Source organism: Pseudophryne corroboree, chromosome 11 (genome assembly GCF_028390025.1).
Source record: "Pseudophryne corroboree isolate aPseCor3 chromosome 11, aPseCor3.hap2, whole genome shotgun sequence".
NCBI lineage: Eukaryota > Metazoa > Chordata > Amphibia > Anura > Myobatrachidae > Pseudophryne > Pseudophryne corroboree.
The window spans coordinates 333357757-333369848 of record NC_086454.1 but is presented as its reverse complement, the minus strand read 5'-3'; the positions used below and the strand labels follow the sequence as shown (position 1 = coordinate 333369848).

The following is a 12092-nucleotide window of genomic DNA, read 5'->3' as shown; positions in this document are numbered from 1 at the left end:
ATATGTCAAAGATAATTGTAGATACAAATAAATAGTACTGGTATATGCAATGAAATAATCACTAGTGACATGGGTGTCATTAGAAACACTTTGTGTGAATTGGAGCTGTTATAATCATTAGGATATAGGGAAATAGACATGAAATTCTCATATAACCCATGCAGCAATATGACAACAGGATCTGCAGGAGGAAAGTCAAAGAAGAATGCAGTATTTCTTTCCTAAAAATGCAGTTTTTAATCCTGATGCAATAAACTAAGATGCATAAGCCTGGAAAAAGGCATAAATGAAGCTGCACGGATATAGATACAATTTCTATGACAGCTGGGCAAAAATTAGCCCAAAATGGCAGGATGGAATGATCTGACCTGAGGCTAGGAGTGAATCACTTGCAGTTGGACAAAACAGGACCCATTGGAATGGAAAACATGTTTCACCCCTGTGGGGCTTGCTCACTTCCTGGGTCTGTGTGTGAAAAGCTAGGAGATTTATACCTCCTGATTAGGACTGTATCCAATGAAAAAGGAGGCTGGGTAATTGGTGTGAGTGGATGCTGTGAACAGCTGATATCTGCAGCCAGGGGAAGTGCTGGGACGGAAAGGAAACACTGAGGTCCGCGGCGCCATTTTGGAAGAGGGCAGTTAGCCCTTAGTTGTATGGCCATGGTTCTATAATGATGAAAATATAAATAAAATAAAAATAAATATAAATGAACGAAGAACAGACCTGGTGTGCAGTGTGCGATAGGTCTGCGACTGGACTGTATATGAAAATGGACCTGAAAAAAGGAGTCCATTGCTTGCGGCCACGTGATCGCAGCAGTCTGAGGTGACTGACATGGCCTGACCCTCTGCCCTGTCAGCATTCACCGGGCAGCGTACATATAGGCGATTAGTGCGCCTTCAGATATAATAGCTGTCAGCGGTGTTTTTAGGTCCAAAAGGACGGAACAAAAACCGCCATTTTGGAATGGGGCAGATATGCCTTCGCCGAGCGACCAATGGGATACCGTTAGTGGGCTGGTTCAATGCGACCGCCGGGCAAAGTGTATAAGTGATTAGTGCACCTGCTGAGATGATAGCTGTGGGCGGACTAGGGGGGAAAAAAACATTATCGACCATTTTAGAGTGGGGCAATTATGCCCTTGTATGCTATTAGGATATTATTGATAAGCAGATTGGATATGGCATAAGATGTGGTATATATGGGTATGTTGGGGATATGGGATGTGAAGGGATGTGACTATGGAAGTAGATGGACGGTTGTGATTGGCGATGGTAGTGACATGGGATTGTTTAGGCTGCGATTTGGGACGTGAAGTAAAGGAACGGATAGACTGGTGATGTGTGCCATGGTGTGTGCATGATTTGGTTGGGGCAAGTGAGTTGACAGGTGGGATGGGCTGTGGAGCGAAGGAAAATGGATAGGTATATGGGGAGGGAAATGGGGGGGGGGAAAGAGGGGGGGGGTGTTTTGGTTGGTGGGTGGGGGTAGGGGGGGGGTTTATTATTTGGGGGGGGGGAGAAAAGGGGGGGGGGGTTTGTATAGGGGTTAGGGGGTGGGAGGGGTGTGTGTTAAGGGGGGTAGGAGGGTTTGTTTAATTTGTAGGGGGGGGGGTGTTTTAAGTAAGTTTTTATGGGGGGGAAAAAGAAGGGGGGGGGGAAAGGTTGGGGAGTGGGGGAGTGAAAGTGGGAGGGAGGTGCTGGGTATTAATGGTGGGCTGGGTGGGTGGGTTGGAGTGTGGGGGAAAGGGGAATTAATTAGGGGGGATTTAGGGTGTTAAAGGGGGAAAAAAAAAAAAAAAAAAAGGGGGAGGAGAGGAAAGTGAGGTTAGGGGAATAGTGCGGGGGGCTAGTGGGATGAGGTGGTTAGAAATTGTGACAAATGAACATAAAAGCGGGTTAAAATTATTAAAATACCAAATTGTGGTAACTGATTACTAGATGTGTTGATGGGGTGTAGGTTTTACAAGAAAGCCCCATAATTGATATTCTCATTGAGTCCCAATGGTTTTAGGCTGCCCAGACGGAAAATCCATTCGCTTTCTCTTTTTAATAGTTCTTGAGTAATATCACCTCCACGGATGCCCAACTTAATAAGATCAAGACAAAAAACTTTCAGATCCTTGGTTGATCCTTTATGAGTGGAGTAGAAGTGTCTGGCGACTGAAGTAAGTTGTTTCATTCTGGTGATATCGTGTTGAGCATTCCTGATATTTCCCATGTGTTCTAAAATCCTCTCCTTCAATTTTCTGGTGGTCATGCCTATGTATTTGAGGTCACAGCTGCAGGTTAGACAATAAATTACTGTCTGTGAGTTGCAGTTAAAGAAATGTTGTATCTTGACCGATTGTCCATATCTATCAGTAACTGCATTGTTACGTAGAATATGTGGACATAATTTGCAGTGACCACAGGGGAAGGTACCAGTTGTCTGCGGTTTTTTGGAGGTGGAAGTCATGAAGTGACTGCGGACCACATGATCCTTGATATTTTTTGACCTGCGCCAGCTCATTTGAACTGGAGTATTGGCGTATGGTGCCAGGTCCGGATCTAATTGTAATACCGGTAGATGCTTGGATATGGCGTTTTGAAGCATTCGCCATTCTGGGCAAAAGGTGCCAATAAACCTGATGTTTTCTTCTTGTACGGGTTTTTCCTTGATTTTTCTGAAAATGAGATCTTCTCTTTTGATCGTCTTAGTGGCTGAATAGGCACGTTTGAGCGAACGTTTGCTGTAGCCTCTGGTCAGAAGACGATTGGTTAGTTCCCAGCTTTTCTTGTGAAATACCGAGTCTTCCGAGCAGTTCCTTCTTAGACGCAGGTACTCCCCCTTGGGAATGTTTTCAATTGTTGGGGGAAAATGTGAACTAGTTTGGTGGAGAAGGCTGTTGGTTGCCGTTTCTTTGCGGTATAGTTCAGTTGCCAAAAAACCTGTGTTGGATTTGTAGATATTGAGATCCAGAAAGGGGACCGTTTCTGAGCTGATGGTGTATGTGAGTACTATATTGAGATCATTAGTGTTGAGCAATTTGATGAATTCTGTTAGTAGTTCTTTGTTACCATCCCAAATGATGAAAATGTCGTCAATGTAGCGAAGCCACATGACGATGTGTGAGATGTATTTTTCATTGGCAGAATTGAAGACGGTACAATGTTCCCACCATCCAAGGAAAAGGTTGGCATAAGTGGGCGCACAAGCTGCGCCCATTGCTGTCCCTCTTATTTGTAGGTAAAATTGATCTTTGAAGACAAAGTAATTTTTGGCAAGAACAAAGTGAAGTAACTGTTGGAGAAAGTTGGAGAAATCACTTTCTCCTCCTTGATCAAGAAAAAATTTAACTGCTGTGAGGCCATGGTGATGGCTAATGCTCGTGTATAGGGCCTCCACATCACACGTCACCAGCAAGAAATTATTTTCAAAATGTATATCATGAATTTTTCTTAGAAGGTCTGCTGTGTCTTGTAAGTATGATGGTAATGAGAGTACAAATTCTCGGAGATGTAGGTCAAGGAATCGACTGGGTTTTTCCAAAAGTCCTCCGTTACCTGACATAATTGGTCTGCCAGGGGGATGTTCTACGTCCTTATGTATTTTGGGTAATAGGTAGAATGTGGGTGTTTTTTGGATTTTGAACTGTTAGGTATTTGAATTCTTGTTGTGTGATAGTACCTCTTGTTGCTGTGTCCTGAATCAGGTGGTTATAAGACTGAAGGAAATCCGAAGTGGGATTGCCCAAAAGCTTCTTATAACAAGTGGTATTGTCTAATTGGCGTCGAGCTTCCGTGATATACATTTGCTGTGGCCAAATGACAATATTGCCCCCCTTGTCTGATGGTTTGATGATAACGTCCCTCCAGCTTTGAAGTTCTTGTAATGCCCTTCTCTCATGGAATTTGAGATTGGAGGGGAAACGATGTATGTTCTTCTTAGTCTGGGTATATATGTTATCAAATTCTTTGGAGACTAAGTTAAGAAAGACTCGAATTTCGGGGCTGTTCTGATCCGGAGGGAAAAAGGAGGACTTGGGTCTACATGTAGGTCTAGAGGTAGAGGCTTCATTATCTGCTGATTCCATGTGGAGATCTTCTAGAATGGTAAGGGCGTTGAGGTCCTCCATGGATAAATCGGGATCAGGTGTATTGGCAAAATTTCTATTTTTTGAGAAAAATTTCTTCAGGAGGAGTTTTCTACCATAAAGTCGAAGGTCTTTTTCCCACATAAATCGGTCAAAAGATCGGGAAGGTGAGAAAGAGAGTCCCTTGGTAAGTATGGTCATATGATCTGAAGATAAGATTTTGTCAGATAAATTGATGACTTGTAATTGGCCTGTGGAGGCCAGATCTACCGTGTTGTCTTTCTCTGTCTCACAGGATATCTCGGGTTCCGGGGTATATCCCAATCTGAGTTTCTTGGGTTGTCTCTTCTGTCCCCCTCGCCTTGTCTTCCTCGTGATTTGAGGCGGCCTCTCCCTCTCTGGCCTCGTTCTAAAAAACGTGGGGAGAATTCTTCAGTGTCTTCTCGATCAAAGTTTTCACTAGCCGAGTCGCCGCTATTTGAGGATTCGAATTCTGATAGTGTGGGGTCCTCCCGTGTTTTTTTACTGTTGTTCCTGTTGTTAGGGGGTGGCGGGTTCCACCTGAAAACGTCTCCTTTGGAAAAGTCTCTCTTATCCCGCATAAACTTTCCTCGTTTACGGTCTACAATGTTGCGTTCATAGTTGTCGATCTCTTTTTTGAATTTTTCAAAGGCAGTCTGAAAATTCGAATCCTTTTCCCAAGTCTCCAGGGTCTTTCCCAAATCTGCGATTTCTTTTTCCACCTGATCAATTACTAGAGTGTCGTGTTTTATTAGTATATGTAATAATTCGTTAGAACATTTCAGAAGGGCTGTTTCCCATTCTGTTTTTAAATTGTCCGTCGCGAGCGGAAAAGAGGGGAAGATCTTGGGTCTTAGGCCTCTTGGTGCAATTTTATGTTTTACATAATTTTCTAGAGTGGTTACATCCCACGATAGGCGAACTCTTCTCTGTAAGTTCTTCTGTAATTTGGAAAAACTTGTTTTCCAATCACTGCTTAAAGAGGTTGGTTCCGATGTCTCAGAAAATGGATCACCAAAATTGTCCAGGTTTTGGCGTCTTGTTAATTCATTTTTTAGGGAAAATGTGGTCATAATTGAGTATGATATTGTCGTAAGTAGATGTCCACAGTGCAAGGGTGAATGAGAATTATTGTTTGTTTTTTATTTTTGGGGATCACGGGCCAAAAAAGGTTAATAAGTGTGAGAATAGAAAATGATAATGGACCGTGCCTATGGGTCAGAGGCTGATGTATTCACCAGCATAGAATAATAACTGTTACACAAAGGGGGCGACCCGGCACCGGTCTGAAAATAGTTTTTGATTACAGAAAAACCAAATTTGGACAATTTTCAAGTAAAATCTTTAATATAATGTCCAGTTTGGGGGTGCGCCCAGAGCCAGTGACATATGCATAAACAAAAGGGAGAAAGAAGAAGGCTCTTGTGTGGGCGCACTCATTAATGGTAGTTAAATAACTAGAATGAATAACACTAGGTTGATTAGTCAGCAGATAAAACAAAATTTATTTGGAAATATTAAGAATATAATTGCCCCTGGTTGAGGAGATGTGAATGATCCCTGATAAAAATGTTCTGGTCCTGCCTCAGGAAATGAGATGGAGAGGGGTAGAGACACTGCAAGTCATAAACCCTTTCTCACCCGGCCAGTACAGATGATCTGTATTAATGAGATCAATTAAGTCAATTGATTTTAGATTCTGTCATAATCCTAATGAAGGAATAACAGCTGTTATGGCAATAAGTAATAATAGAAATAAATCAAAGGATATACCAGGGTAAAGAAAAAAAAGGATAGGAACAAATGGTGATGCTGCTGTTGGAGTCACATACCACACATCATATGCAATGATTGATGTTCTACAACACTGAGTATTCCCTGTGAGTCTCCACCTCAGGTACTAACTCAGCCCACACTGTTTCGCTTCCAAGATCGGACGAGATCGGGCATTAGCAGTGTGGTTTGATAGTAGAAGGATTTGGTCAGACGTCCAATGAGAGTGCACCTATATAGGGGGGGATAATTAGCTGGGTCTTATAGATATAGTGTGGATCTGCTTTTTGTGTTAGACAGGAGACATCAAGTCCCACACCGGTGGTATTGTGTCCCTGGATCACAAATGAGAGTCCACGAAAAAGGAAGATATATAGATTTATGAAAAAAACGAAGATATATAGATTTATGAAAAAAACCCTAAAAAGGATAATGGAGATCAATTAGGCTGTAGTTATTAGGAACGGGTGATAAAAATTACCCGTCCGTATAGATACAAATGGATAAAGAAACACGGATCAAGAAATTTTTTTATATATATGTGTACATTGGTACTGGTGTAAGGAACAGAAAATATGTCAAAGATAATTGTAGATACAAATAAATAGTACTGGTATATGCAATGAAATAATCACTAGTGACACAAGAGGCCTAAGACCCAAGATCTTCCCCTCTTTTCCGCTCGCGACGGACAATTTAAAAACAGAATGGGAAACAGCCCTTCTGAAATGTTCTAACGAATTATTACATATACTAACAAAACACGACACTCTAGTAATTGATCAGGTGGAAAAAGAAATCGCAGATTTGGGAAAGACCCTGGAGACTTGGGAAAAGGATTCGAATTTTCAGACTGCCTTTGAAAAATTCAAAAAAGAGATCGACAACTATGAACGCAACATTGTAGACCGTAAACGAGGAAAGTTTATGCGGGATAAGAGAGACTTTTCCAAAGGAGACGTTTTCAGGTGGAACCCGCCACCCCCTAACAACAGGAACAACAGTAAAAAAACACGGGAGGACCCCACACTATCAGAATTCGAATCCTCAAATAGCGGCGACTCGGCTAGTGAAAACTTTGATCGAGAAGACACTGAAGAATTCTCCCCACGTTTTTTAGAACGAGGCCAGAGAGGGAGAGGCCGCCTCAAATCACGAGGAAGACAAGGCGAGGGGGACAGAAGAGACAACCCAAGAAACTCAGATTGGGATATACCCCGGAACCCGAGATATCCTGTGAGACAGAGAAAGACAACACGGTAGATCTGGCCTCCACAGGCCAATTACAAGTCATCAATTTATCTGACAAAATCTTATCTTCAGATCATATGACCATACTTACCAAGGGACTCTCTTTCTCACCTTCCCGATCTTTTGACCGATTTATGTGGGAAAAAGACCTTCGACTTTATGGTAGAAAACTCCTCCTGAAGAAATTTTTCTCAAAAAATAGAAATTTTGCCAATACACCTGATCCCGATTTATCCATGGAGGACCTCAACGCCCTTACCATTCTAGAAGATCTCCACATGGAATCAGCAGATAATGAAGCCTCTACCTCTAGACCTACATGTAGACCCAAGTCCTCCTTTTTCCCTCCGGATCAGAACAGCCCCGAAATTCGAGTCTTTCTTAACTTAGTCTCCAAAGAATTTGATAACATATATACCCAGACTAAGAAGAACATACATCGTTTCCCCTCCAATCTCAAATTCCATGAGAGAAGGGCATTACAAGAACTTCAAAGCTGGAGGGACGTTATCATCAAACCATCAGACAAGGGGGGCAATATTGTCATTTGGCCACAGCAAATGTATATCACGGAAGCTCGACGCCAATTAGACAATACCACTTGTTATAAGAAGCTTTTGGGCAATCCCACTTCGGATTTCCTTCAGTCTTATAACCACCTGATTCAGGACACAGCAACAAGAGGTACTATCACACAACAAGAATTCAAATACCTAACAGTTCAAAATCCAAAAACACCCACATTCTACCTATTACCCAAAATACATAAGGACGTAGAACATCCCCCTGGCAGACCAATTATGTCAGGTAACGGAGGACTTTTGGAAAAACCCAGTCGATTCCTTGACCTACATCTCCGAGAATTTGTACTCTCATTACCATCATACTTACAAGACACAGCAGACCTTCTAAGAAAAATTCATGATATACATTTTGAAAATAATTTCTTGCTGGTGACGTGTGATGTGGAGGCCCTATACACGAGCATTAGCCATCACCATGGCCTCACAGCAGTTAAATTTTTTCTTGATCAAGGAGGAGAAAGTGATTTCTCCAACTTTCTCCAACAGTTACTTCACTTTGTTCTTGCCAAAAATTACTTTGTCTTCAAAGATCAATTTTACCTACAAATAAGAGGGACAGCAATGGGCGCAGCTTGTGCGCCCACTTATGCCAACCTTTTCCTTGGATGGTGGGAACATTGTACCGTCTTCAATTCTGCCAATGAAAAATACATCTCACACATCGTCATGTGGCTTCGCTACATTGACGACATTTTCATCATTTGGGATGGTAACAAAGAACTACTAACAGAATTCATCAAATTGCTCAACACTAATGATCTCAATATAGTACTCACATACACCATCAGCTCAGAAACGGTCCCCTTTCTGGATCTCAATATCTACAAATCCAACACAGGTTTTTTGGCAACTGAACTATACCGCAAAGAAACGGCAACCAACAGCCTTCTCCACCAAACTAGTTCACATTTTCCCCCAACAATTGAAAACATTCCCAAGGGGGAGTACCTGCGTCTAAGAAGGAACTGCTCGGAAGACTCGGTATTTCACAAGAAAAGCTGGGAACTAACCAATCGTCTTCTGACCAGAGGCTACAGCAAACGTTCGCTCAAACGTGCCTATTCAGCCACTAAGACGATCAAAAGAGAAGATCTCATTTTCAGAAAAATCAAGGAAAAACCCGTACAAGAAGAAAACATCAGGTTTATTGGCACCTTTTGCCCAGAATGGCGAATGCTTCAAAACGCCATATCCAAGCATCTACCGGTATTACAATTAGATCCGGACCTGGCACCATACGCCAATACTCCAGTTCAAATGAGCTGGCGCAGGTCAAAAAATATCAAGGATCATGTGGTCCGCAGTCACTTCATGACTTCCACCTCCAAAAAACCGCAGACAACTGGTACCTTCCCCTGTGGTCACTGCAAATTATGTCCACATATTCTACGTAACAATGCAGTTACTGATAGATATGGACAATCGGTCAAGATACAACATTTCTTTAACTGCAACTCACAGACAGTAATTTATTGTCTAACCTGCAGCTGTGACCTCAAATACATAGGCATGACCACCAGAAAATTGAAGGAGAGGATTTTAGAACACATGGGAAATATCAGGAATGCTCAACACGATATCACCAGAATGAAACAACTTACTTCAGTCGCCAGACACTTCTACTCCACTCATAAAGGATCAACCAAGGATCTGAAAGTTTTTTGTCTTGATCTTATTAAGTTGGGCATCCGTGGAGGTGATATTACTCAAGAACTATTAAAAAGAGAAAGCGAATGGATTTTCCATCTGGGCAGCCTAAAACCATTGGGACTCAATGAGAATATCAATTATGGGGCTTTCTTGTAAAACCTACACCCCATCAACACATCTAGTAATCAGTTACCACAATTTGGTATTTTAATAATTTTAACCCGCTTTTATGTTCATTTGTCACAATTTCTAACCACCTCATCCCACTAGCCCCCCGCACTATTCCCCTAACCTCACTTTCCTCTCCTCCCCCTTTTTTTTTTTTTTTTCCCCCTTTAACACCCTAAATCCCCCCTAATTAATTCCCCTTTCCCCCACACTCCAACCCACCCACCCAGCCCACCATTAATACCCAGCACCTCCCTCCCACTTTCACTCCCCCACTCCCCAACCTTTCCCCCCCCCCTTCTTTTCCCCCCCCATAAAAACTTACTTAAAACACCCCCCCCCCTACAAATTAAACAAACCCTCCTACCCCCCTTAACACCCCCCCCTCCCACCCCCTAACCCCTATACAAACCCCCCCCCTTTTCTCCCCCCCCCCCCCAAAATAATAAACACCCCCCCTACCCCCACCCACCAACCAAAACACCCCCCCCCCCTCTTCCCCCCCCCCCATTTCCCTCCCCATATACCTATCCATTTTCCTTCGCTCCACAGCCCATCCCACCTGTCAACTCACTTGCCCCAACCAAATCATGCACACACCATGGCACACATCACCAGTCTATCCGTTCCTTTACTTCACGTCCCAAATCGCAGCCTAAACAATCCCATGTCACTACCATCGCCAATCACAACCGTCCATCTACTTCCATAGTCACATCCCTTCACATCCCATATCCCCAACATACCCATATATACCACATCTTATGCCATATCCAATCTGCTTATCAATAATATCCTAATAGCATACAAGGGCATAATTGCCCCACTCTAAAATGGTCGATAATGTTTTTTTTCCCCCCTAGTCCGCCCACAGCTATCATCTCAGCAGGTGCACTAATCACTTATACACTTTGCCCGGCGGTCGCATTGAACCAGCCCACTAACGGTATCCCATTGGTCGCTCGGCGAAGGCATATCTGCCCCATTCCAAAATGGCGGTTTTTGTTCCGTCCTTTTGGACCTAAAAACACCGCTGACAGCTATTATATCTGAAGGCGCACTAATCGCCTATATGTACGCTGCCCGGTGAATGCTGACAGGGCAGAGGGTCAGGCCATGTCAGTCACCTCAGACTGCTGCGATCACGTGGCCGCAAGCAATGGACTCCTTTTTTCAGGTCCATTTTCATATACAGTCCAGTCGCAGACCTATCGCACACTGCACACCAGGTCTGTTCTTCGTTCATTTATATTTATTTTTATTTTATTTATATTTTCATCATTATAGAACCATGGCCATACAACTAAGGGCTAACTGCCCTCTTCCAAAATGGCGCCGCGGACCTCAGTGTTTCCTTTCCGTCCTCTGCACTTCCCCTGGCTGCAGATATCAGCTGTTCACAGCATCCACTCACACCAATTACCCTTTTTCATTGGATACAGTCCTAATCAGGAGGTATAAATCTCCTAGCTTTTCACACACAGACCCAGGAAGTGAGCAAGCCCCACAGGGGTGAAACATGTTTTCCATTCCAATGGGTCCTGTTTTGTCCAACTGCAAGTGATTCACTCCTAGCCTCAGGTCAGATCATTCCATCCTGCCATTTTGGGCTAATTTTTGCCCAGCTGTCATAGAAATTGTATCTATATCCGTGCAGCTTCATTTATGCCTTTTTCCAGGCTTATGCATCTTAGTTTATTGCATCAGGATTAAAAACTGCATTTTTAGGAAAGAAATACTGCATTCTTCTTTGACTTTCCTCCTGCAGATCCTGTTGTCATATTGCTGCATGGGTTATATGAGAATTTCATGTCTATTTCCCTATATCCTAATGATTATAACAGCTCCAATTCACACAAAGTGTTTCTAATGACACCCATGTCACTAGTGATTATTTCATTGCATATACCAGTACTATTTATTTGTATCTACAATTATCTTTGACATATTTTCTGTTCCTTACACCAGTACCAATGTACACATATATATAAAAAAATTTCTTGATCCGTGTTTCTTTATCCATTTGTATCTATACGGACGGGTAATTTTTATCACCCGTTCCTAATAACTACAGCCTAATTGATCTCCATTATCCTTTTTAGGTTTTTTTTCATAAATCTATATATCTTCGTTTTTTTCATAAATCTATATATCTTCCTTTTTCGTGGACTCTCATTTGTGATCCAGGGACACAATACCACCGGTGTGGGACTTGATGTCTCCTGTCTAACACAAAAAGCAGATCCACACTATATCTATAAGACCCAGCTAATTATCCCCCCCTATATAGGTGCACTCTCATTGGACGTCTGACCAAATCCTTCTACTATCAAACCACACTGCTAATGCCCGATCTCGTCCGATCTTGGAAGCGAAACAGTGTGGGCTGAGTTAGTACCTGAGGTGGAGACTCACAGGGAATACTCAGTGTTGTAGAACATCAATCATTGCATATGATGTGTGGTATGTGACTCCAACAGCAGCATCACCATTTGTTCCTATCCTTTTTTTTCTTTACCCTGGTATATCCTTTGATTTGTTTCTATTATTACTTATTGCCATAACAG

The 12092-nt window shown here is 42.6% G+C and overlaps 1 protein-coding gene across 1 annotated transcript in view; it reads left to right on the top strand.

The window, feature by feature from the left end:
- The window catches only part of LOC134968785 (polycystin-1-like protein 2), a 206213-nt gene that overhangs the window by 109824 nt on the left and 84297 nt on the right, over positions 1-12092 (top strand). The window lies entirely within an intron of this gene.